The sequence below is a fragment of the Strix uralensis genome, chromosome 4, assembly GCF_047716275.1.
Source record: "Strix uralensis isolate ZFMK-TIS-50842 chromosome 4, bStrUra1, whole genome shotgun sequence".
Classification (NCBI taxonomy): Eukaryota; Metazoa; Chordata; class Aves; order Strigiformes; family Strigidae; genus Strix; species Strix uralensis.
In genome coordinates this window covers 49,605,334-49,628,967 of record NC_133975.1, presented here as the reverse complement: position 1 = coordinate 49,628,967, position 23,634 = coordinate 49,605,334, and the positions used below count along the sequence as shown (strand labels likewise).

At 40.7% G+C, this 23,634-nt stretch overlaps 1 protein-coding gene across 4 annotated transcripts in view; it reads left to right on the top strand.

Moving 5' to 3' along the window:
• TRIM2 (tripartite motif containing 2) overlaps positions 1 to 23,634 on the top strand; it is a 122,577-nt gene that overhangs the window by 8,117 nt on the left and 90,826 nt on the right. Inside the window, exon 1 of one of the 4 annotated variants that reach the window (XM_074866647.1) lies at positions 21,883 to 21,953. The exons of 1 other annotated variant lie outside the window; for it this stretch is intronic. The gene's annotated coding sequence lies outside the window, so the exon portion shown is untranslated. Of the gene's footprint in view, positions 1 to 21,882; positions 21,954 to 22,382; positions 22,652 to 22,908; positions 23,204 to 23,634 lie in introns of those variants that run through there. 2 more of the 4 variants (XM_074866643.1, XM_074866646.1) reach the window with 2 other exon arrangements.

Here is a 23,634-nt window from a genome sequence, read left to right as displayed (position 1 = left end):
CGCCTGTCACTCCTGAGATCCAGATAGGTTCTGCCCCTCTATAACTTGATGGCATTAATGTACACTGTGCCCCGGTATCAATTAAAGCCTGGTACTTCTGTGGATTTGATGTGCCAGGCCATCGAATCCACACTGTCCAATACACCAGATCATCCCTCTCCTCCTCCTGGCTGGAGGCAGGGGCCCTCTATTCCTGTTCTTGGTCAGAGTATTCACTGTCTGACCCTTGCTGTGCCAGGCCGGAAACTCCTTCATCAGGGCCAAGGGAGGTGATCTCAGTCTTCCTGTATCTGGGAGATCGCTGATTACTTTCTTGCGGTTTCACGCCACCTACATTAACAACCTTCTTGGATGTCTTCTTCTTGGCAGGTGTCTTTCCTCGCAATTCATGTACACGAGCTTCCAATTTGAAGGTGGGTTGACCATCCCACTTCCTCATGTCCTCCCCCTGGTCACGCAGGAAGAACCAAAGTTCGCCACGTGTCATGCGCCTAGGTTTCCCTTTCCCTCTGACTGGGGTGGAAGAGAACCGATTTCTTGGGGTGCTCCTGACATCTAAGGCACTCGCCCGTAGAGATGAGGAGGTACCAAGACTCTCTTCAAAGTTCTGAAGCCAGGAAGAGACTGCCTCCACAGTTGGCGTACATCTTAGTCCTTCTCCCATATCCATTTCTGGATAGTACATCGCAGCCAAGCCTGCAGAATATGAGGATGGTGCACCTTTAATCACCTTCCTCCACATGGCCCGTGTGCACAGGACATCCTCTGGATTTTTAGGGGCTTCATCATTATCTGGATCACTATAGATGACTTCCAGCACTGCTAGTTCTCTCAGGTACTGGACACCTTCATCCGCAGTAGCCCACTTCCCTGGGGAGTTGTCCGTAAGATCTTCCTTGAAAGGATATCTTGCTTTAACACTTGAAAGGAGCCGTCTCCACAGACTGCAAATTCCTGTTTCTTTTCCAATTCCCCTTTCAATTCCTCGATCTCTAGCAAGGGAACCCAGCTGTTGGGCTTCCTTACCTTCCAGCTGCTGAGCATCAGCCCCATTATCCCAGCATCGAAGCAGCCAGGCAGCAATCCGCTCACCTGGCTGGCGGCTATAGTCTTTCCGCAGATCTCGCAGTTCTGATGATGTCAGGGACCGGGTAGTTTCTGCCTCCTGTTTGAGTTCTGTTATTCCCTCTTCTGACCCCTTTGCTGAAGGACCCGCTTCTTCCTCCTCTTTCTCGTCCCTTATTAATCGAGGGTATGGACCTGTTGTTCTCCTTGTCCACTGTTTCTTTTTTACTACCGGGGCAATCTCTACTGTTATTGTTTTTGTTTGAGTTCCCGTTTCCACCACAGTCCTTTGAGAGCACTGAACTGCAGCTCGATAAGCATAGGCCAGGCCCCAGTACAGTGCTAGGAGTTGCTGATTTTCATCGGGATAGACAAGGCACCCTTCTATCAGGTGTTGTGTCAATTTTGCGGGGTTGCTTGCCTGTTCAGGGGTAAGATCCCAGGCTACAGGAGGTGATAACCGTCCTAGGAATCTGCCCAAATCCTTCCACTCCCCCTGCCACCCAGGGACAGGCCGCCTCAGGGCACATTTTGGTATTCTCTCACCCAAAATTTGCTTTCTCTTACACCAAAAACCTAACGAGCTCCACACAGCCCACAATAGGCGAACAGCATTAATGAACAGTATCAAAGAGCTAACATAAGGATTAATAAGTACTTCGGGAGCCTGCAGAATAAAACCACTCATGATGTTCCCAATTTCTTCCAGCATGTTCCCGAGCTTAGCAAAATAAAGATAAGCAGAGCAATAAACAAACCCGTGACCAGCACAAGAGCTTGTCACTTACTAACTGCTATAGCTATAGCACAATTAATATAAAACTGCCGTTGTCCCACCCTGCGTTGGGCGCCAAAATAGACTGTGGTGGTTTGACCTTGGCTAAATGCCAGGTACCCACCAAGTCGCTTTATCACTTCCCCCCCTTTCCCCTTTTTTTCTCAATAGGGCAAAGAAGGGAAAGAAAATAAGATAGGAAAACAAAACAACCCTTGTGGGTAAAACAACAGCAGTTTTAATATAAGCAAAGCGAAGCAAAGGTCCGCGCGCGGAAGCAAAAAAAAACAAAACAGATTTATTCTCTACTTCCCATTAACAGGCGATGTCGGGCCTTCTCAGGAAGCAGGGCTCCAATACGCGTAGTGGTTGCCTCGGAGGACCAAGGGTGACCCCACCCCCTTCCTCCTTTCTCCCAGCTTTATACTGAGCAGACATCATATGGTATGGAATATCCCTTTGGTCAGTTCGGGTCAGCTGTCCTGGTTGTGTCCCCTCCCAAGATCTTGCCCACCCCGTCCCACTGGGCGGGGGAAATGTCAGAAAGAGCCTTGGTGTTGTGTAAGCACTACTCAGCAGTAGCCACAACACCAGTGTGCTATCAACACCCTGCCAGCTCCCAACATAAAACACAGCACCATGAGGGCTGCTACAGGGGAAAACCAATTCTGGCTCAGCCAGACCCGATACAAGGGGAAATTAAGCTCTCTGGAAGAAGGAAAAAGTAGGTTTTCAGAGTAAAAACTACACATATTTAGAGTTAATTTTAAGTCTTATTCTATTGAAAGTTTGTTGATCAGGTATTATGCTAAAATACTTACATTTTCTTTTCCTAGGTAGAAAAATCACGGAGAAGTTTAAAGTACTGTAATTTTTAATAGCCTTTTCTACAAGAGGTCTTGCATTTTCATTACCACTACTGGATGGTATGGTGGATGACCCAAAGAGCTTGCCACCTAAGGACTTTAATTTTTAGCAGGTCTAACTTCCTTGATATGGGTATGCCTGATGCATGACACAGAGGAGAGATGCCCCAGATGGCTTAAGGCAGGCTGAATGTAGTTACTGTCGCACTATGGTTGAAGCAGCACAAGCCTCAGTGTCGCCTGCATGTGTCTGAGTAATGTTTGAGAGCTGAAACCTATGCTGTTGTCATTATTGGTTTTTCATGTGTACGTCAGTGGCAGTCGGGTGCAGGACTGTAGTGCAGTCGTGTCAGGGTTGAACTTCGCAGATGCAAGAATGATGTCAACAATTATGAAAATGCACTTATGAACACGGTTAATGTTCTGTGTAGTTGCTTCTGCTTTTCCACCTGCTGACACAGCTTTGTGTCTCACTAGTCCTGGTTACTGCCAGGAAACTATGTGCCAAAAGAAAACACCCCATTTTGGCAGGGCTGACTGGGGGGAGGAAACCTGAGCTCCTGAAAGCCTTCATTTGCTTTAAATGGAAAACATAATCTAGGCAGTCTCATTTTTGCTGGTGGGAGCAGGAATACAGTCAGATGATCATCTTATTTTGCAGTACAGAGAAGGTCATAAAAAGCATGGTTTTGGAAATGGTTTCCTCTGTCTTTAGCTGAAGAATGACATTTCTTGCAGTAGAGGAGTTGCTTTATTCAGCTAAGTTTGCGTTGAGACCAAAAGATTAATCTTCAGGTAGCTCAAACCTCTTAGCATAATTGATTCTAAATATATCTGTTCAGAACAAGACTTGGAATATAACTTAACATTGTTTCAAATAAAAGGGGTAAAGCTCCAGTCTAGTCCTTCATGAATATAGTAAGTGGTATTTGTTTTACCTTTTTTAAGTAACTTTTTCTTAGAGTATCTTATCCCAAATGCTGTAATGCATCTGATTTATTCAAAGCAGCTTACCTGTCAGTGCCAGTGGAGAACTTCAGCTGTTATTCTGAGTTCTTTATCTTCTTGGTATGTGTTAATTCTTGTATCCCCACTCAGAATATTTATCCCTGTTCTTGAAAGTAGAAAACCATCACCCTTTGTCCTCTTACATTGTTTATACATTTTTATTTTTGAAGCCCATATAAAGAAAAGAAAACAAAAGGATCAGAGAGCAAAACAAAAGTTATTAGATGATTGAAAGAATATATATACAGGGTGATGCAGAGTGCAGGCAAAATGAAACCCATTAGTCGAAATTGGTACATTTTCTAGGCCTAAAATATTCCTGAAAAGTTACAAAGAGAGTATAAGAAGAGTACAACTTTTATTTGTTTCAGGTCTTTGGAAAAGTTTATTACTAGTTTTAAGGGTCATTGCTGCAAGTTCAACCAAGTTAGAGAAAGTGTTATTTGTTTCTATTTCTAACAAACCACATTTCATGAGACTCTGGAGTACTGTCCTCATAATAATCCCCTTGTGTATTATTCTTGTATTTCTACACAATAGCTCTTTAATGTAGTGTCTTGCCAACATATGCCTTTCTATTGAGAAGTTTTCCACATACAAGTTATTCTTCTACTTTTGTTGAACAAACAAGCCATGTGGTATAGCTTGTTTCATTTACTCATATTTACACTTGCTCCGAAGGAGAAACATCTTTGAGCGTGATGGAGTTTGACTCTACCACAGAATTCCTGTGTGACCATGGCCTTAGAGACATAGGAGTATGTATTCAGAAGTTTTCTTCAGATCTGGTTATTTAGCTTGAAGTGTTAATCTTCAGGTTCTGGTAACATTTTCAGAAATGCTAAATGCCCGCTGTGATGACAGGATTGTTCAGGAGAGCACCACCACCTCTAATACTCAGTTTTTTCAATAGCTTAACCCTAGAACAAAAACATTAGGGCACTTAAAGAAGCAGCCATTTTGGACCAAAAAAAAAAAAAAAATAAACTCTTATTTCTGTAGTGCCTCAGTTGCCTTCAGTAGTGAAGCGCAGCCAGTTCTTATCAGCCACCCTTTTAAATCCTTTTAGAATGGGTGAATGAAAGTCTCTGAATAGGTGCTTTGTCTTGAGCCTGATAGTAGCAAATGTTCATACTGTGAGACTCCTACTACTAAAAGCAACTTTAACACACACTCTCATGGAGGCCTGTGATCAGTGACCTTACCCAAAGCTTTGCTGTAGGCAGGCACTCATCCTGCTGTGAATGTCATAGACATTGTAAGTAAGGGGACTACTCACATGCCTTTTTATTTTTATACATATCATCTGACTGGGCTGGGAGCACAGAGCCCTAGCTCTTGAGCTGGAGTAACAGTAGCAAGCTCTGTTTTATGTTGACGTAAATTAGGATTTGTACCCCTGACCATCCTGTGCCATCATTTCTCTCTAGTTCTGATAAATCAGGTTCAACCTCAACACATTTGAGGTCTAGAGACCCTTAGATTGAGCTACATCAGCTGTGCCAGATACCTGATTCACTCTGTTCAAGTCCTGTCTTGCAGCCTCCTTTTTGAGAGCATGTTACCCATCATTGTGCTTAGCTCTTGATATTTATTCCGGTGTGTTTTTAGAGTTTCCATGTCATTCTGAGATTATTGTGCGTTCTGTACCCCTCGCTACAGAAAAGCTTGCAATGTGAGGAGGGATAGGTCATAACCATCTTTCTTTGTGTATTTAAACTCATGTGAATCCCTCCTGATATTATGGTCCACAGCTCAAGTATGCCAGCTAAAAATGCTCAACCCGGAGTTCCTGACAGTTTTTCCTGATAAGCTTCAGGTAGTTGCAGTATCTTCAAGGCCTGTTGTTATGTGCTGCAAAAAAAATTTAAATGGTTTCCATGTAGCCAGGTCCTAATAATTAAAGGTTCCTTTTAGGCTAGGAACAAGAGCTTAAAATGTGTGTAGTTTCACTAGATGGGAGGCCAGCAGGAGCTCCACAGCACTGAAGCTAATGTGGTCTCATAGCTTGGTTGGAAGGCAAGCAGCAGGAATCTGGACATTTGCAGTAGGCCAAACTGGAGATACCTCAAGACATAGATTATGATCCCCCCATCTGAAAGGAAAATGGGTGCAGCCTCCATATTGCACATTAGCTGAAGGTGGAAGAAAAGCCTGTTTCTCAATATTTTTCCTGCAGGCCATTAGCATGGATCTGCTGCCATCTTTTTAGCCACTGTTGCTATGGAAAATAGTGGTTAAGGCTGGCAAGATAGTGTAAAAGGGAACTCTTGTAAATATAAGGATAATAATGAAATAATTTTAATTCAACATTCTTGAAGACAGTGGTGGCTCTGCTATTTGCCAGTCTTTAATATTTGAACAATGGTGGAATGGTCATGGAGATGTTTGCAAATCCCAGAAGATTAGTTATGGAAATCCGTTCTCTGTTGTTTGCTATTGATTATTTTCTATGAAAGTTTCAGCCACCCACTCAGCAAAAAAGGCAATGGATGAAAAGCATCCACATAACTCAAATAGTCAATAGTTGGTGTGTTCATGAGCAACCAGCATCTGTAAAATGGGCCACCAAACTGTTTGGCAAAAGCATACAGGGACAAAATGTGTTCCTCAACAGTGAGAAATATTTGTGAATGATTGTGAATTAGAGAAGATCAAAATTAGTGTCAGCTGGCAAATAGTATTCAGCCAGCTGCAACACTGGCACTTAAAATCTCAAAGAACCTAAATTCCTGGAAGTGTACAAAATAGTCTGCCTGTAGGGGATGTATCTGGTACACAGATAATGCCTCTTTTTAGTCAACGTTATATAGACATACTGAGAAGATTCAGTCCAAGCGACATTAAAAAATGCAAAGTCTCATTTTCTGCTGCTGTCCAACTTGTCCATTTGCATACAAATGTTGAGCATTACAAAGACTGGAGCGTCAAAAGTAAAGTTTATTATTACCTAAAGAAATCTATGGGGAAAAACATTAAAGCTACATCAGTATGGTTACAACGAGGTGCTTCATGTCAGTTTGATGCTGAATCAGTGTAATGTTGTTTCAGCAATGGGATATGACAAAGTGATAAAAGCAAGACTTTTTTTTTCATTAACAAAGCAGTGGCTGGCAAATTAAAGGCCAAGTATAGTATTGGAAAAAGACATGTCATGTGCAGGAGGAGGTATAAGGTGAAATCTCTAATAGACCACTTTGTAGCTCTTCAGACATCTGAAATCATAGGGTTGAGGCAATGTGTAAGAAATTACACAGACCCTCTGTAGTGAGGTGGTTCTCACCCTAATTATAAACAGCTTGATCCATGGGAACATGTAGTCATCCCTTTGTGGATTGAAGACCTAGTGCCTATATTGATTACTGAATAGAAAACACCTTTCTCTGATGTTGTGGCTTTTGTAATTTATTCAGGTATTTTACAGAGGCTGTGGAGGTGATGTAAGTAGGATATAATAAATACACAGATCTTGGGAGCTACAGTGCTTTTACCATACTGGATGTTCAGCACTGTGTAAGCACAGTATAAAAATCTACATATCACAGACAGGGCTGTTCTCTTTCTTCTCTGAATGTTTCATTGCTTGCCTAAGTTAATTGTACACAAGCACAGCATGATGTTCCTTAGCTGCTTCCTTTCAAGCTGAGGGAAAACACTTGATAAAGGACAAAAAGACTGATTTGCAGCAGATCAGTCAAAGCAAATCCCATTTTAATTGGAAAATGTGAAGGCATTTCTTCTTAGTCGTCATGCCTGCCAAATTTGTGCCTTCTATCTCCAGCCATTTCAGCAGAAGTCTTTTCTACATTCTTTGTGTGTGTGGTAGAAATGGAAAAGTTTATGTTTATTTTTCATACTGCAGAGTCACTGAGCTGCTTTTGCTTAGATTTAATGTTTGTCTTTTTAAAGACCAGCTGGAAATTACCAGCTTGAAATGTGAGTTTCAAAGCTCTTCATAACTGATACTCTAGTATCATCAGGATATAAGGAGAGATGAAAGGAACTTTCAATAGAATGTTTATTTAGTTAATGAAATTGTTACCTTTGAGTGTTAGTTACCTACAAAGAGGACTCTTTCCATAAGGAGTCTTTGCTGCTGGCTTTTTGGACATCCAGGTTGTTGTCCCAGGATAGTATTCTGTCAGTAGCTTCCAGTGGCTCATTTGTCTTTGTTTACTGGGAACTACCTTACCCTCACTTGTGCTAGTGTGACTGACTTCAAACATAGATCTGTGAACCGGTCCATTTAAAACTTAAATAAAATATATTCACATTTCAATAGGGCCAACCCATTTTGCAAGTCTGTTTTGCAGTGCAGTCACCTGAGTTGTTGGATTGTGCAGGGTATTAATTTCTGCCAAGGGGCTGTGGCTGTGACAAGCAGATCTAGGAACCTGTGGCAGTGGATATTCTGTTGAAGGAACAATGACAACAAACAACAGCCTGAAAACACAGATTCTCTTTAGAATTAAAAGGGTGATATTCTTGCCATTTCTGCAGATTCCTCTATGAGTATTTTCTCCTATTACAATGAAGGAGCTAGTCCCTGTCTTAGGTACTTCCAAGTTCCAGTTTTGCTAGAAGTGTGTTTTACATGCCCTACATGTCATGAAGGAGTTGAACAGGTTGTACATAAACTTGGAAGAAAGAATACATAAATAGATGGGGTTTATTCTTTTAGCATCTGATCCAGACACCTTTAAAGGTAATAGAAAGTCACGACTGACTTCAGTGAACATTGGATCAAGCCCTAAACCAATATCTCCTGTTCAGTGATACAGTCATTGAAAGACTCTAATCAAGTGGATAGAAACTCTTTTGCAAAGGATTCCAATCATTGTATGGCTCAGCCTGGTTCCTTATCCTAGGTCCCTGAGCAGCATGACTGCTTTCATCTCTTTGCCTCGCTTTCCAATAGCCTGAAGCATCATAAAATCCCTCAACCCTATGCCTTTTGTTGTATATAAGTGTATTCTTTGACAAACTGCCTGGAACAGACATACTTCAGCTAGCATTGAAGTCTATCTAATAGGAATGTTTTGTGGTTCTTTTGTTGCTGTTGTTCTTGTTTTGTATGGGAGGATGATATGTTTTGTTGATTTAAGATGTTTCTGCAGTTTTAGAGACTTCTTAGTGGTGCATTTGGTGTTTGAAAGCAGCTGGATTCTTTTATCTCTAAACTTGCCAAATGGAATTTATTCCACAAACCTTGGCATTTTCCAGACTATGCTGCCAACCCTGACTTTTAAAAATAACTCTGTAGCTTTTTTTTCTTGTTCTGTCTGTCATCTTGTTTTCCAGGTATTTTTGATATAGAATAAAAGCTTGAAAACATATGCATAAAGTGGGGACATTTCAAACAGAAGCCTGAGTTTTTGAAGAAAAATGGGGTGAGTGACAAAGGCATATCAGAACACAGACCTACTGGGCATTTAAGATCAAATGTAGATGATCAGTTTTATATTGTGGCATGCAGAGAAATCTCAGAATTCACTTGTAGCTGGTAGTTGAGCACGTGGAAACTGTTCCTGTGAAAATGAAAAGTCATGAAATATTGCATTACCCATGCAGTGAACACTGCCATTTTGTGGATCCATTTTCTATGCAAATGGTTTTTATTTTGTTTGGATTGGTCTTTTCAGTAGGGTCTAATTCAGAGTTCCTAGTGAAATAGGAAGGAATACACATTCTAAACATTTGGAATGTCACCACAAATATTTCTGTTGGGTACTGTAAATGGAAGGTCCAAAATTGTTAGAAAAGACTTCTCTAATCAAACATGATACAGAGTACATACATAACCACAACTCATGAACCCCATAATACATAACCTTTCAAACCTTTGTTTTTCCATTTGTCTGGGTGTTTGTATTGTATTGATAATCTTAGGAAAGACCAGTGATGAGAAGCAAGCTAATAATGGCCCCCAAAGAGGGGAAACATGGGAAATTGCTGCCTGCATTGCAGTCTTGTCATACATTGGACTTGTAGTTGGTGACTACTTTTTCAGAGGGAGAATTATCTCTTGTCATTGCTGGGTGAGGAACAGGAACATTCAGTACCAGGGGATGTTCAAAACCTTTCTGATGCAGTTTAGGAATATATGTGTATGTATGAGGTTCTTGCTCAGTGCTGCCTGGCCCAGATGGACTACCATGACGTGAATCATTGAAGAGGTCTGGGTGATAACCAAGGTCCTGGCATTCTCCCCATAGGTCTCACATGCTGGGATATCTCCAGCTGATGTTAATCACTGGGGATGGTATTTTCTCTACAGTGACACTACTCTGCCAGCTTCCCAGCCAGGCAGAACAGCTTAGAAAAAGGAGGTCCTCCTCACTTTTTCTTTATTCTGTATGATTACTTGTGGTGGGATACTGGCACCTTGAAAATGGGTCCAATACCCATGTCTTAATGATCATCCACACCCATCAAAGTAGAATGTTTTATTTATTGCCAGCTAATCTAGAATCCCCCCTAAGATAAAAGTGGAGGGATAATTTATTTACATAAGCCAAATATAGACAGCAAAGTTAATAGGTGCGGAGGCAAGCCAAAAGAAATAAAAGCAGATCTTTCTATCTACCTGTATTTTAGCTCATCTTCAGCTCACAAGCAGTCAGAATACTTTATGGCTGGGATCCAGTTCTTGGACAAAACCCACTGCTTTGGATTTAAATGTCACTGAAAAAACCCTCTGTTTAGGGGTTACTTGTATGTGATAACTGGCCAGACTTTTCTTGGAATTCTGTTCAAATTCAAGCATTCCGCTCTCTTTGTCTTCATGTTTTCCTGTAATTCATCACTTTCTTAGAGGTCAGTTTGAATATTCACATACAGGAGAAGTGACAGTTCACCTTACTGTACAAATGCTGGTGAATTTCAGATGTTGACTAGACAGAATCATCTCCTTTCCAGATGGCATACAGACTGGTTGCTTCACTAGACTACAAACAAATCATTAGCTCATTGTGAGGTAAAGGTGCTTTCAGCTGATTGATGATGCTCACACCTCAGTATGTAGCTCTTCACAAAGCCATATCCTTGTAAACCAACACTAATATGGGGTCCAAGCATGCAAAAGAGATCAGAAGTTAGGTGCATTACCAATTCCTGAGGCCAATAACTGGCATCTTCGGTGAGACTGGATTTGAGATCAAGGGTTATTTTCTGAACCAGCAGACAAATAGGGATGGAAACGATTTACTATTGCAGTCAACTTTTTAGGTGCTGTGTACAACTACAGAAACATTTTTACCAGTGACAGAAAAATTGTTTTTCTTGCTCTATTTAAACATACCCAGGATAAAAGTAGATACTACATAATTTAAGGGAGTCAAGGGGCAGGGGAGGATTGCTTTTATTGCTGCTGAGAAGTAGGGAATATACAAGTTTTTTTGGATGAAATGTGATTTTGTTGAACTATTCATCAGTAAAGCATTCCCTTCATCCAGCAGGTATAAAAGTTAAGTCTGTGCATTGGTTTTCCAGTGTGAAGGAGTCAGCTATTGTAGTACTTGTGGTATATGATGGTCTATTACAGAGAGGATGTAGATCAGAGGTCACAATGAAATGTGACTGTGAAGACCCTTGACCACTACTTTGTAATAGCTCCACTTAATAACATTACATGTGAGAACAAAAAGATTTCTTTGAATTAGTAGCTCTACTTGGTTCATTATTACCATATGTAATTTAAGCTACACCAGAGGGACTGAACATTAGTGGAACTATGCTAATGAGAGAAGATAATGAAAAATAACATCTATCTTGACTTTAGCCTCTGTATATATGTGTACTATTTTCCAACTTCTTTCCATATGTACATAGATAAATTAATTGAGAGCTGCTTAAAAACTGTGTACATCGCAGCATAATTGATAGGTAAAAGAGTCTTATGAAAAAATCAGATTTTACCCACTAGTGTTTATTGTAACTTTTTTCATTTGCAATGGAAAAAAAACTTCTTTACTTTCTCCTTTGCTTTTCTTCAGACCATAGACCCACTTCTTAAATATTGTGGATGAAAGCCCAACTCCACTGAGGCCTGTAGCAAATATCCCATTGACTTCACTGAAACCAAGATTTTGCCCTGAATTTATAAAGTGGTAAAGCACTACTAAACCACACACGCCATAATGAACACTCAAAATGCCAGTGGTTTCTTCTCAGGGATTGGCAAAAATGCTGCTGCAAGATCATAGGGTATTAAACCAGTGTTTCTGTTGTCAGATATCCAGCAGAACCTTTGTTGGTATGCAGAGGAATGTTATTAAACACTCCACTCCTCAAACTGTTCTTAATGTCAAATGGACAGTGTACATTTTTACATGTTACTTTGGGTTTTAAATATATTTGCCTATTTGCTGTGCTTTGGAATCCGCCTTTTATGAATACACGAGATGCATCTGCAATTGCATGAAAATATCAGTATTGTGTTTTAGCATGGTTTCAAAATATCACAATTTTGTGTATGAGCACAGTGTATAACCAACCTTTGAAGATCTCTGTTATGAGTTTCTCCAGTGTGTTTCTGACTTGTTTCAGAAGAACTTTGTCTAGTTATAGACGTGGAAGAATCCTTGGTGCTTAAGACTTCCAGTAAGGACAGTTAACTGCAATTCTGTATGACACCACCTCCCTAGGAACTGAAATAATTTTGTGTAGATCACTGTACATTTCAGAAAGTGATACTGTCCACCACTTCTGAATTGATCTAGATATAAACTACTCATTGAAAATCAAAGAGTCTGTGATTAATACCAACTCCAATCCGTACTGATCTGCCCAAGAGCTGAGCACTCTTGTAGTCATACGGACTGGAAGTGCCAGAGGAAACATGGAGCTGTAATAGTGGAGCTGTTTCCAAACAGTTTACATGTGAAATAGATGTAGATAAACTGTGGCTGACACATCTAAGACTGCTGATGTTTTTTCCTTGGGTATAATGTGATTGCCCAAAATTATGGGCCTTCTTATGGATATGTTCAAACCAGATTGCTTTTTGTAAAGGACTCAGCTCATAGACTATGCTGTTCATCTTGTGTCTCCATATTTAAATGGATTTTTATGTTTCATTCACTGAATTAAAAAAGATTATTTCCTACAGTGACTTAATACAGAAGGGAGATTCCCTAAAGGTGTAGTTCTCCTTACAGTCAAAAGATGGTAGTACAATTTCTATTCCAAGCACCCAGCAACACTGAGCAATAGCTATGCATCCATTGTTTGCATTTATAGGAAGGGATGCAGCAACAAAAGAAGGGTAAGAATCCATAGATGAGATCACAACAACCAGTTGTTTGTCAGGCAGCAGTTATGACCGTGATCTTTCCTGGTAATTCTGAATGTGGCCGTGATGGCCAGGTTTAATTGGCTCTAGTGCAGCTATTGAGCCAGCTGATGCCAGGATGGACATCTGTAGTGAAGGGCTTAATGAAAGCATGAAATGAAAATATTCTTCTCACCATCTCTGATGTTTTCAATAAAGTCTCTAGAAGCAACAATTGATGTAGTTAAAGCAGCAAGTTTAATTAGGCCTAACTATTGATTAGTATAATATTGATCTTGAAGTATTTTATAGTGAGGTGCAAGTAATTGATGGCAAGAAAATGGTGCTTCTGTGGAAAAGAGTACTAGAGTTTTCTTAATTTAAAAAGGAGGGAAGTCACCACACACTAACTGCCCAGAGATTTAAGACAGGCTGTTCCTTGAGAAATGTGGGCTCTCCCATCCCATTTTATTTTCTATGAATACAAAGATGCTGATGCTAAAGAAAAGGAACTATTTATCTGCTTTTTTCACTAGTCAACAATGGGATTTCAATCCCATTTTGTCTGTAATGATTCCTGTTAGAGCAGTTGTTTGCTTGGGCATACTGCTGATTGTAGCAGAACCTGGAAAACTTATTTTACACAAGGGACACATGTTCTTCAGCAAAGTATAAACATTTAGGATCTAATATTCCTAGCACAGAAATATTTAGATGCATATGATAATACATCTGAGCTGAGAAGGTAGGAACATGGCTGCATGCAGTGTGTGCAAAGATTGTGATGGAACATTTGGATCTGTGAATAATATAGCAAGTACCTCTGTAAACACTGAGATACTACTGTGAATCTGCTTAGAAATAAGACTAATAACTTGAGATGCTGTAATACAAGTGATCTGCTTTTAGATGTGCAATATCTACTTCAAGAAGTCCAGTTCTGTACTGCAGTGCCTGTAAAAACTGCTTAGTCCTACCAGGTTAAGCCTAGGCAGCAGAATTAGGCACCCTACGGAGTCAATGAAGAGCCTTCAGTCTCAGCATAGAAATAGCCAAAAGAAAACAGTGAGCACAGGACTGTGTCCAAATTCTCTTGCATTCAGGAACAAAGGTGCGGTTGAAAGCCACACATTACCACATTTTTCTACCGAGGATTCCCTTATGGATATCATCTACTGCAGCAGGACTGTATTTGGAGAAGACAAAACAAGTAGTGGTATTTTTCAATTCTCTGGCTTCAGATCAAAGGGTATAATGAGATATATTGCCAAAAAAGCTGTGCAGGTCAAGGCAAAGGCCCGTTTCTGGGGTGGGTATGAGAGCATTATGCTGCAAAACCAAGGGTTTGTTTTCTGTTCCCTGATTTCAGGCTCAGCCCAGGAGCAGGAGGAAGTTTGGAACTCCTAGAGTCGAAAGATTAGTTCCAGGCACTGGGGATTATCTGAGATCTGTCTAAATAAATCTCTGTATTATCTAAGGAAAATGATGGTAGGAGCAGACTTACACCTTTGATTCCTTCCCACCAAGCCAGAACCTCTCACTTCTAGAAATCAGGGAACTCTCTGTGCATGGAAAAGGACTTCTGCAGAATCTGAAGGAGAGAAAAGATACTGCTAACATACGTCATTGCAGCTCTTTCCTCTGTCTTCCACCAATCTTCACCTTAATTCGCAGTGATTTCTGCAGCATTCTAGTTGTCTCTGGGAATTCATTTTTTCAGGCGTGGCATAGTGTGTGGTTCCTAAATTATAAGTAATCCATTCAAATAGATGATTTGGACTGGAGTGCTGGAAAAGATTGCTAAGGAGTGTTTTGAGTAAGTGCTTTCATCATTGCCATTCCCCTTGGAACCCCCACACGCCCAGAAAGTTACTCAATTAATTCTAAATTGGAGGTAAAGCCATAGAGAGGTCTAACTAGCTGAATGTGTTAGTCACATTGGAATATAATTCTCCTGGTGGGTAATTTTGGTTTGTGTGTTTTAACTTGTTTCCTTGTATTTAACAAACATAAAGATGTTCCAAGTAATAGTGCTGTTTGTGGAAAGTTCCCTCTGGATGTCCCTGGAGTCTGAAGACATCCATTTCAGTTCAGAACTTCTAGGGCACAAATGGTGTCACAGCAGGCGACAAAGTGTCTCCACACTGACTTGATGAAGCAGGAGAGCTAAAGGTAATTATTTCTTGTTCCTTTTTGAGCTCCCTGGGCTAAAAGGGCTAAATGGAGAAGTCGTGAATGCTGGTTATAGTAATGGTGTTGAGGTACTAAAATCAGGAAGAATAAGAAAGGTCGACAAGGCAAGGACCAAACTGTGCCACCAACTGTTCATTTGTTTTCCAGAAAAACCTGTTTGACTTCCCTTTTACAGATACATCTTCCCATGTGTATACCAACACCTCAGTTCCACCTGCTGTCTCTTACCTGCTGTCCTGTCGTAACTGCAATCAAACAATTTTATTTAATAATAAAGGCAGGGTAGACCCCTGCAAACAGGACACTGCATGTACTGTGTTCAAGAGCCTTTTGGTAGATATAACATCATTAAACCGTGTCCACATGTGGTTGAAATCACTAATGGCTGTTCAAGACAGAACCTGCAGCACTGAAAAAAAGGTCTTCCATGTGACTCTAAAACCATGAGACCACTAAGAAGCTGTGCATGAGACAAATTCAAAAGCGCTTTTTTTTCTCTTCCAAACTTATGTCAATAGATACAATCCAGACCTTAGCAGGGAAATACAGAAACTGGGACAATTTTGTGCCTGAATTAGAAACCCTTTGTTCTATGGAGTCTTGCAGAATTGTTTCCCACTTTTCAATTATAATGTTATGTATCTGAATTTCCTGCCTTTCTGGATAAAGTAGTGAGGCACAGATGAGGCTTTCAACTTTCACTTCTACGTTGCTAGAACTCTATAATTTCAAATGATCAATGACAAATTTTACTCTTCTGTTTGTCATTATCTTAATGCAGCCTTCTGTGCTGGAGTTGTGTAATATAGACCCAGTGCAGCTTCTTTCTACTCTATCCATTCTGCACCTACAAATCAGATCAAGGTTGCTGGCTAACATTCTTCTTTTGAAGTTATGGGGCTTTTTAAAAATTTTGTTTCAGTTTAAAAGCTTTCATATGCATTTTATTTGTATAGAATGGGTACACAAGGAGTCAAGTAACACAATGTTAAGTGGCAACATTTCAGGTAGGATCAATTTATTTGGTCTGGTGATGTAAGAGAGAATCTGGAAGCATTTGGAGTATTTTGGATTAAAAAGGGATATGTTATCGTGCAGTCTTGGTGATTAGAAACTTACAGATCCACCACCCTCTAGAGCAAGCAAAATCATCAGGTTACAAGTAGATAGTAGAACTAGGAGGCTGGTTTAGGTCCAAGACAACCTTGCCACAAGCACAGACAACTTGGAGAGTTCTTGTCATTCTGATATACTACTACTTGACTCAGTAAATGGGGGACCATTCTCAAATATTTGTTGGAAAAACAATCTTAAATGATGAGAGCTATGGACTTTGCATAGGAAGAAGAGTCAAGACATCCTGACTGGGATGGAATGTTGAGTTCCTACATTGGCCTTTTGCAGGTCTCTTGATTTTTTTTTTCTACATCGCTCAGCCCTCTAAGGAATAGACAGTCTTGTATTTAGCTATTCACAGGGCTTATTTGAAGTCAAGCACCTTGTTTAGAGATGGTCCTTTGCATCTTACATTGTCATAACATGTAATTTCACAGAGCAGTCTATGTTCCACTCTCCAGGCAGTTGAACATCATCTCTGCTTCTTACCCTAGGGAGTGACTAGTTCATTGGCCATGTCATGCAATCATATCACAAAAACCTTGGGGACTGTCAGTGTTTAATCTGCCCTTAATGAAGCCTGCCAGATCAGTTTACACTATTTGTCACTATTTTCTGGCCTGGCTGACAGAGCCTTGGCAATGATTGCTGCTTCTAAAACAAAGAAAGAAATAGGCAGGCCTGCAGTTGGGAGTGTTAACTGAAACTGAAAACTATGAGAAACCCAGGCAGAAATCTACCTTTGATCTGTTTCCTGTGTGTTCTAGGCTACTTGAAATCAGATTAGTTTTAATCCCCGTAATTACTATATCCTTGGCTGAACTCAGGCAAGATGCATGCAGGGACCGAGGCCAGATGTAGGGCCCGCCTGCTCTCTGGGGTAGACTAGAGTTCAGGAACCCTCGATCTGGAAAAGTCACAGTGGAGTGCAGCCTTGTGCACAGCACTATGGCTTCTTAGTGACCGTGCACAGAGCCAGATTGTGTGTTTCTGCACTGAACTCCCCAGCATTTCTGTTTTATGAGTCAGTATGCAGATCACTGCCAGCTCAAGTGGCCCTGCTCCCACATTGTAGACATGGCCTTAAATACCTAATGGCCACCTTAAACACTTCAGGCAGAAATGTAGGTCTTTGAAACCTGCCACATAACCCAGGTGTCTGGAGATGCTAAACAGTATCAAGGTCTGAGAAATTGGGCATCTCCCTCATACCTAGACACGTCAGGACCATCACAGAAGACACTCTGTGCCTGTCCTCTGAAACAGTCTGACAGAGCTCAGAAAGTATCTCTTGAACCCCAACAAAATAGCTCCTGCCATCAGGGACACAGAAACCTGATTCTACTCCTAATGAACAGCCAATTACTGAAGCAGAGATTGGACTCTCAAGGTTAATGCCTTAAACAACAGCCTGACTACTAGGCTACACAGTGGTCCTTGTTCTCTCCTTCACTCCCTTTATTATTTAGTAATATCAGGACAGCAGGTTCAAGAGGTTTCCTACCTTAGAATAACATAAAAAGATATGATTAAATAAGGGCATGTTGGTTAAACTTGCATCTGTCAGCTAGTAGATTTGACCCCCAATCTGTCATCTCTGTATTGTACTGTACTGTAATTGCCTCTCATCTCTTCCCCAGTCAGCTTTTGTGGCAAAGGATGACTCAAGAGAATGGGTATGTATGAATCCCAGTTGGAGCTGGGCATTTTCCTGCACCCCAGATGAGGATACCGAGTTCATGGAGAGAGTTTAAGATGTTAGCATTCTGCAGTAGCTAAGTTAGGCAGCTCTGTGCTAATGTGCTGGCTTTTGTGGGTGTCATTCCTGTGGATTGCTTAAGCACAGAACTCTTGGCAGGGGGATCTGCAGACTGCAAGGCACCTTGTGGTTAGGAACTGACATCCCTGCCTGTGCCTTTTTGTGAATCTGTCTCTCTCTGTATTTACTGCTAAGATTTTTTCCCTCATCCAAAGCATGTCAATCCAAGCAGATAGAAAGGAGGACCTTTTCTCTAGAATAGGACCATGGGAGGAAAGAGATTGCAGTAGCAAAAGCAGTATAAATCTCATGAGCAGTCAATACCCTGGAAATATAAGTAGCTTGTCTATGTAAAAGCCTAGCATGGAGTTAGGTGAGGTGATATGTCAGCTAGAGATTTCTTTTGGGTAAGTAATGTCATATTGTACAAAGGGTTTCTATTGACACTTCTCTCTATTTCTGAGCAAAGCCATATGTAGTATTGTGTTGCTAATATATTTTTTCATATGCTTGATGTAATGACATGGGAAAAGATGTGGGAAACATATAATAAATACATCTGGAATGGGTGAATGCCATCTGAAATAAGCACTGGAAGTCTGCCTTTCTCAGCTGTATGGTAGGCTGTAGGGTTGATATCATGTTCAGTGACATGGGCCAAACAATGTCCAGGTCATAACAGCTCAATTACATTTTTTCTGAGTCTATTCACTGAGAAACCATTAGTGCAGATCCTGGGCTGTCAAGAGAAGCTTGGACTCCTGGAGTGAGCTGACTCCCTGCTGGAAGGAAACTAACAGCAAGTTCACAGGTTACAGCTGTATCTCTGTGTGCTTGAGTCCTGCTGTGAACACAAATCTTTCTTTCGTTAGTCTAACTGCCTTCTCAGCAGTATCTCAGCCAGGTCCCTTACAGTCTGATCAGAAACCTGGGTAACTTGGGATACCCAGGTAGCTAAAGGCAGAGTTTAAGGTAAGAAATGTAAGTGCTGTAGGTTAACTTACTGGAAGTACACTGGGACTAGTGAGATGCCCGCTTCTGAGGTTGGTTCCCAAACACCCTGTCCTATGCTCGAGGAAGCCACAAGTGTCCATGAATTGGATACACACAGAATATTTGCATAGGTAGATGGAGAGGGATCCAAGTTCATGCTGCTTCCACACTGAGCTGGCTAGATGTTACTTAGCTCAGTCCAGAAATCATGTAACCGTGTCGGCTTTTGCTGTGCTATGCTTTTCTATGTTGGGAGAGCTGGCACAGCTATGAAAAGTAGTTGAACCTTCTCATTCTTTGTCAGATGTTTGCTTCTTTTTTTTTAAATAAGCTATTCAATTAATTGCTTTACCTTGTTGTAATATTAGTTTCTCAATTTGTCCCTATTGCTGTCTTTGTGCAGTGTACTCTTTGAAGTTCAAGGTTGTACATAGCAAAAATGTCAGCACTACGTGAGTTTAAGTGACAGTTTATCTCTTTCTAATCTACTTAAGGAATCTTTTCATTTTAGTGCTTTTCTTTTGAATATGTTTTCTTTCCTAGGGCCACTAAATACATGTTTCACTAGACATTGTCTAATTATGGTGTAATTTTGTATATAAGATTAATTCAGAAGTGGATGTAGATGTTTTGTTGAAAATATTTTCTAATTTCCATTTTTTTAGTTATAGAAGGCAAAAGATTATTTTGTTGGTATGTCCTGTGGATAGAACATGAGAGCCCCAGGGTTCAAAAGTCAGATGTGAGGGAGGCCTGACTCCTGTGTAATATTTGACTAGGAATGTGTTATTTGATAAATCATAAAATTTTCAGTCATGTAAGATGCAGAGTGTGTCCTGGTGGTGCTGAACTTTCTCAAATCCAAATGAAGTTAACACCATGCACCAAATCTCCTTTGTTTTTCTGTACAAAAGAGATACAGTGTTTAGTGCTTTCACATCTTCATATAACACTTGAGTTTCACACACAAAAAGGTGTGTGTGCACAGCCTCTGACAAAATACTGCTCTGTGTAGATCTCCTGTATAGGTCAGTTTGGGTATTCAATGCAATTTATGGAGCAGTTTTCTTCTTTAATTTACAAGTCAAACTTTTCCCAGTACAGGGAAACCCCTTTGAGAGATTTTGTATTAGAGAATGTCCCATCATTTGTGGCACCAGCAGGTTTTTTGTGAAAACACAGTCTTGGTTCTTGAACACCTGCTTGGAGAAGCAACATTCTAAACAACACCTCACCTTCAGGCAGCATGAGTCTCCTTTGTAAAAGTGTCTCCACTACACATGAAAGAAACATAAACACCGCGGGGTTCGAAGCAATGGTTCCTGGAGAGCCCCTCTGCACCGTGGAGTGTAGAAGGACCTTGCACAAGTTTTGGGGTAATGTTCTGTAGGCAGGATGCTCTCTATTGTTCATCTTCTGAATAGGAGTAGAGAAGAAAAATCACTCCCCATGTATATTAATGTAGTTCATGCTACGAAAAGTTGCTAGATTGACAGGTCAGGAGAGATCTTGTTCCACTGAGTCACAACACAGATACCTCAGAGGTAGGGTTTTACTAAAGTTTCCCCAACTGAAATCACTGATTTTGTGTACAGTTAAACAGGTAGCTTTGCCTTCTTAACCATTTGACTTTTGATTTCTATTACCAATAAAAGGGTTATCTGCAAGGGTAGCTGCAGATAGGGGAGGGAGGGGAGATGTCTACCTACCCGTTTCACAGGGGTCACAAAACATCTGTGACACAACTAGCATTTCATGTTATCCCCAACTCAGGCAGGTCTTCAGCTGCTGACTTAGAAGGCAAAGCCAGCCCCCTCACCCTGCCCAGCCCCATTAGCAGGGCTCTAACCTCCCCATCTGCCCGATACGATCTGACAGGTCTGCCCTTCCCACCGTGGCTGTGGGCAGCTTTGTCTCCTCTGAGCTGAGAGGAAGGTCATATAAACAGCAGTGTGCCTTTTCTGCTTCTGCTCCACTGCACGCTATGCCTCACTGACTCATACGGCTCCTTTCAGGCACTTCCTTGAGTTTTAACGTAGCATAATTTCATAATGTAGAGTAAGTGACTTTGAAGCTGATATTTCCATTTTGAACGGGGTAGATGTAAGTGGCATTTGGGCTTACGTTATTAAGTGAGGTCCTGTGTCATTAAATGAGGTTTCTGGAAGAATAAACATACAGAAAAAAACAGTCTATAAGATGCAGCATTAATTGCTACATTGAGCCATGATGTCAAGTAAATGCTTCTCTTCCTCCTTGCTTCCCACAAGTGCTGAAGAACAGACCTTGTTTACTGGAATTTACAAATTATTTTGTCTTTCTGAGTGATGCAATGACAGTGCCCCCTACACTCTCATTTAATTCATAATAGCATTCGGGGGTTTTTATCCTACATTTCTAATGCAGTTTTTAAAGAACTGTATTTCTTGCCCCCCAGACAGATCAGCTCTAATTTTATAATGAGAATTTCAGTGTTAGATTATTTTAAAAAAAGAATCTAGGCCATATATGCTATGTAAGGTTGCCATAGTAACAGTTTCTCTGAGGGGAAAACCGACTGTCCGTAGTTTCCACAGAAACCACTCCCTGCTGAGACAGGTGCCTCCAAGGGAAGTGAAGGGAATATAAATGAGAGAGAAAAAGACACACACAGATGTCATATGATCTCTGCGGCATCCCCACACTGTTGCAAATTCAGCTGAACATTTCTGGGTTTATTTTTAGTTTGTTTTTGATTGCATGACTGGCACCTTCTCTTGTCATGTAGACTCTGGCCACCCTTCCCTCACATGGAAATGGTTTTGCAGCTGGAGGTACAGCAATGCTCCACCTTGGCAGTGAACCGACCACATCAGCATACCAAAGTCCAGTGCTCTAGGAACCACTGTGCGTGGGAGAATTTAAATGGTAAATGAGAATTTTCCCCCTTTTTTATTAACTTTTTTTTTTTTTTCCTGAAAGATGTCAGCAAAGACAGACAGGTATGGAAATACTTCTTCCCAGAGAGGAATCAGAGAGGGGTGAAGCTCAACTAATTTGTCAGTTAATGGTTTTGTTCTTTTGGGGTACGAGCATGCACTGCTAGGAAAAATGTATTCTGAAAGATCAGGAGGTAGTAAAAAGGAATTAACTCAAGTCCTAGGATTTGTTAACCAAGAAAAAAAGGATAAATTTTTTTAACGTACTTTAATGTCATTGAGGCAAATATGGATTAACTTTTCTGAAGTCCTTTTGCATGTTTTTTTTTCACAAATAGTGTTGATTTGTTTTATTTTTTTCTTCAAGGGCAATAAAACTGTGACATTCATTCAAGGCTTAGTGCACCCATAACTACAGATTAACGCGCTGGCTACTTCATCTTCATCCTGTCATCTCTCTGCTGCTTTATGGGGAAAGCAGGCTGACATGGTTATTAAATCTGGCAGCTGTGTTGTATGCACATGAGAAGCAAGTAGAGCACAGCATATAGAAAATGAGTAGCTTTCAGATAACAGCCTTCTTTTCACTGCTGCGAGGCTTGAAAGGCAGCCTAAAAAGCTCTTTTCCTTCTTTGTAATCACCAGTCACTGGATCAGTGCGCAAATATCACAAATACAGTTGCAAATGTAAGTATTCCTTGCCTGTGTGGTGCTTTCAGATTGCTAATTAGGGTTTCTACCTCAGCGTTCTGCTTGAAAAAGCAGAGAGATGAAAGCTGAAAACATCCTGACAGGGAAAGCTTCTCTGCAGTATTGTTCTGGCTTTCAGTGGAAGAGCTACTCAGGGAAAGGGATGCATGAAAGCTTTCTGGAACAAATAGTTTGCGGTTGTGTTTGTTGATTTTTTGGGACGTCTGCTTGCCACTTTGTCTGTAAGGGGAGAAGCCAAGCAAATGCAGGAGGTACTTCTGGAGAGATGGTTTTCTGCTTACATTAGATTTAGATATAGAGCGGGAAAGATACTTCAGCAGTAATAGATGGCTTGTGAATGCATAGGAGAGAAATCTGCCATGGTATTTTTCACCTGGAATCTTTTCTTTAAAAATCCATAAATGCAGACCTGGACTTCTCATTAAGAAACTCAACAGTACCTTATTATCAGAAGCGCAAACAAATAGTCATCATAAGGGGCACCAGTAAGTCTGCATCTGACCTGATAAGAACAATGAACATAGCACGGTGAGCAATGCATGTTTTTCACCAATCTCACTCTGCCTGTACATGAAGACGATCTTTATCTGCGATGTGGCATGAAGGTAGGATAGTAAGGTGGTTGGGAAGCAGCAGAGTTGAAGGTTTCTCAGTGTTGTTATGATACTGCAAGGAAGATAATTGGTATTTGTTAGTGTTTTTTGGTCTCATAGCACTGAAGAAACAGTATCTTGGTTTTTGTTCTCCTTTATAATTCAAAGCTTCTGTAGTGCCATTGTTCTGTTGAGTTTATGGCAGTGAATTCTTACTGTGCTGTGAATTAAATCTGCTTATTGAAAACAGCCTGTGGTCAGTACCAAATATAAATGTCACATAATTGCACAAGAGATGCAGGCTGTAGCCGGTTTGTTTGTGTTGCCACATCACGTTTCTTGCTTTATTTACAGGTTTTGTTATTT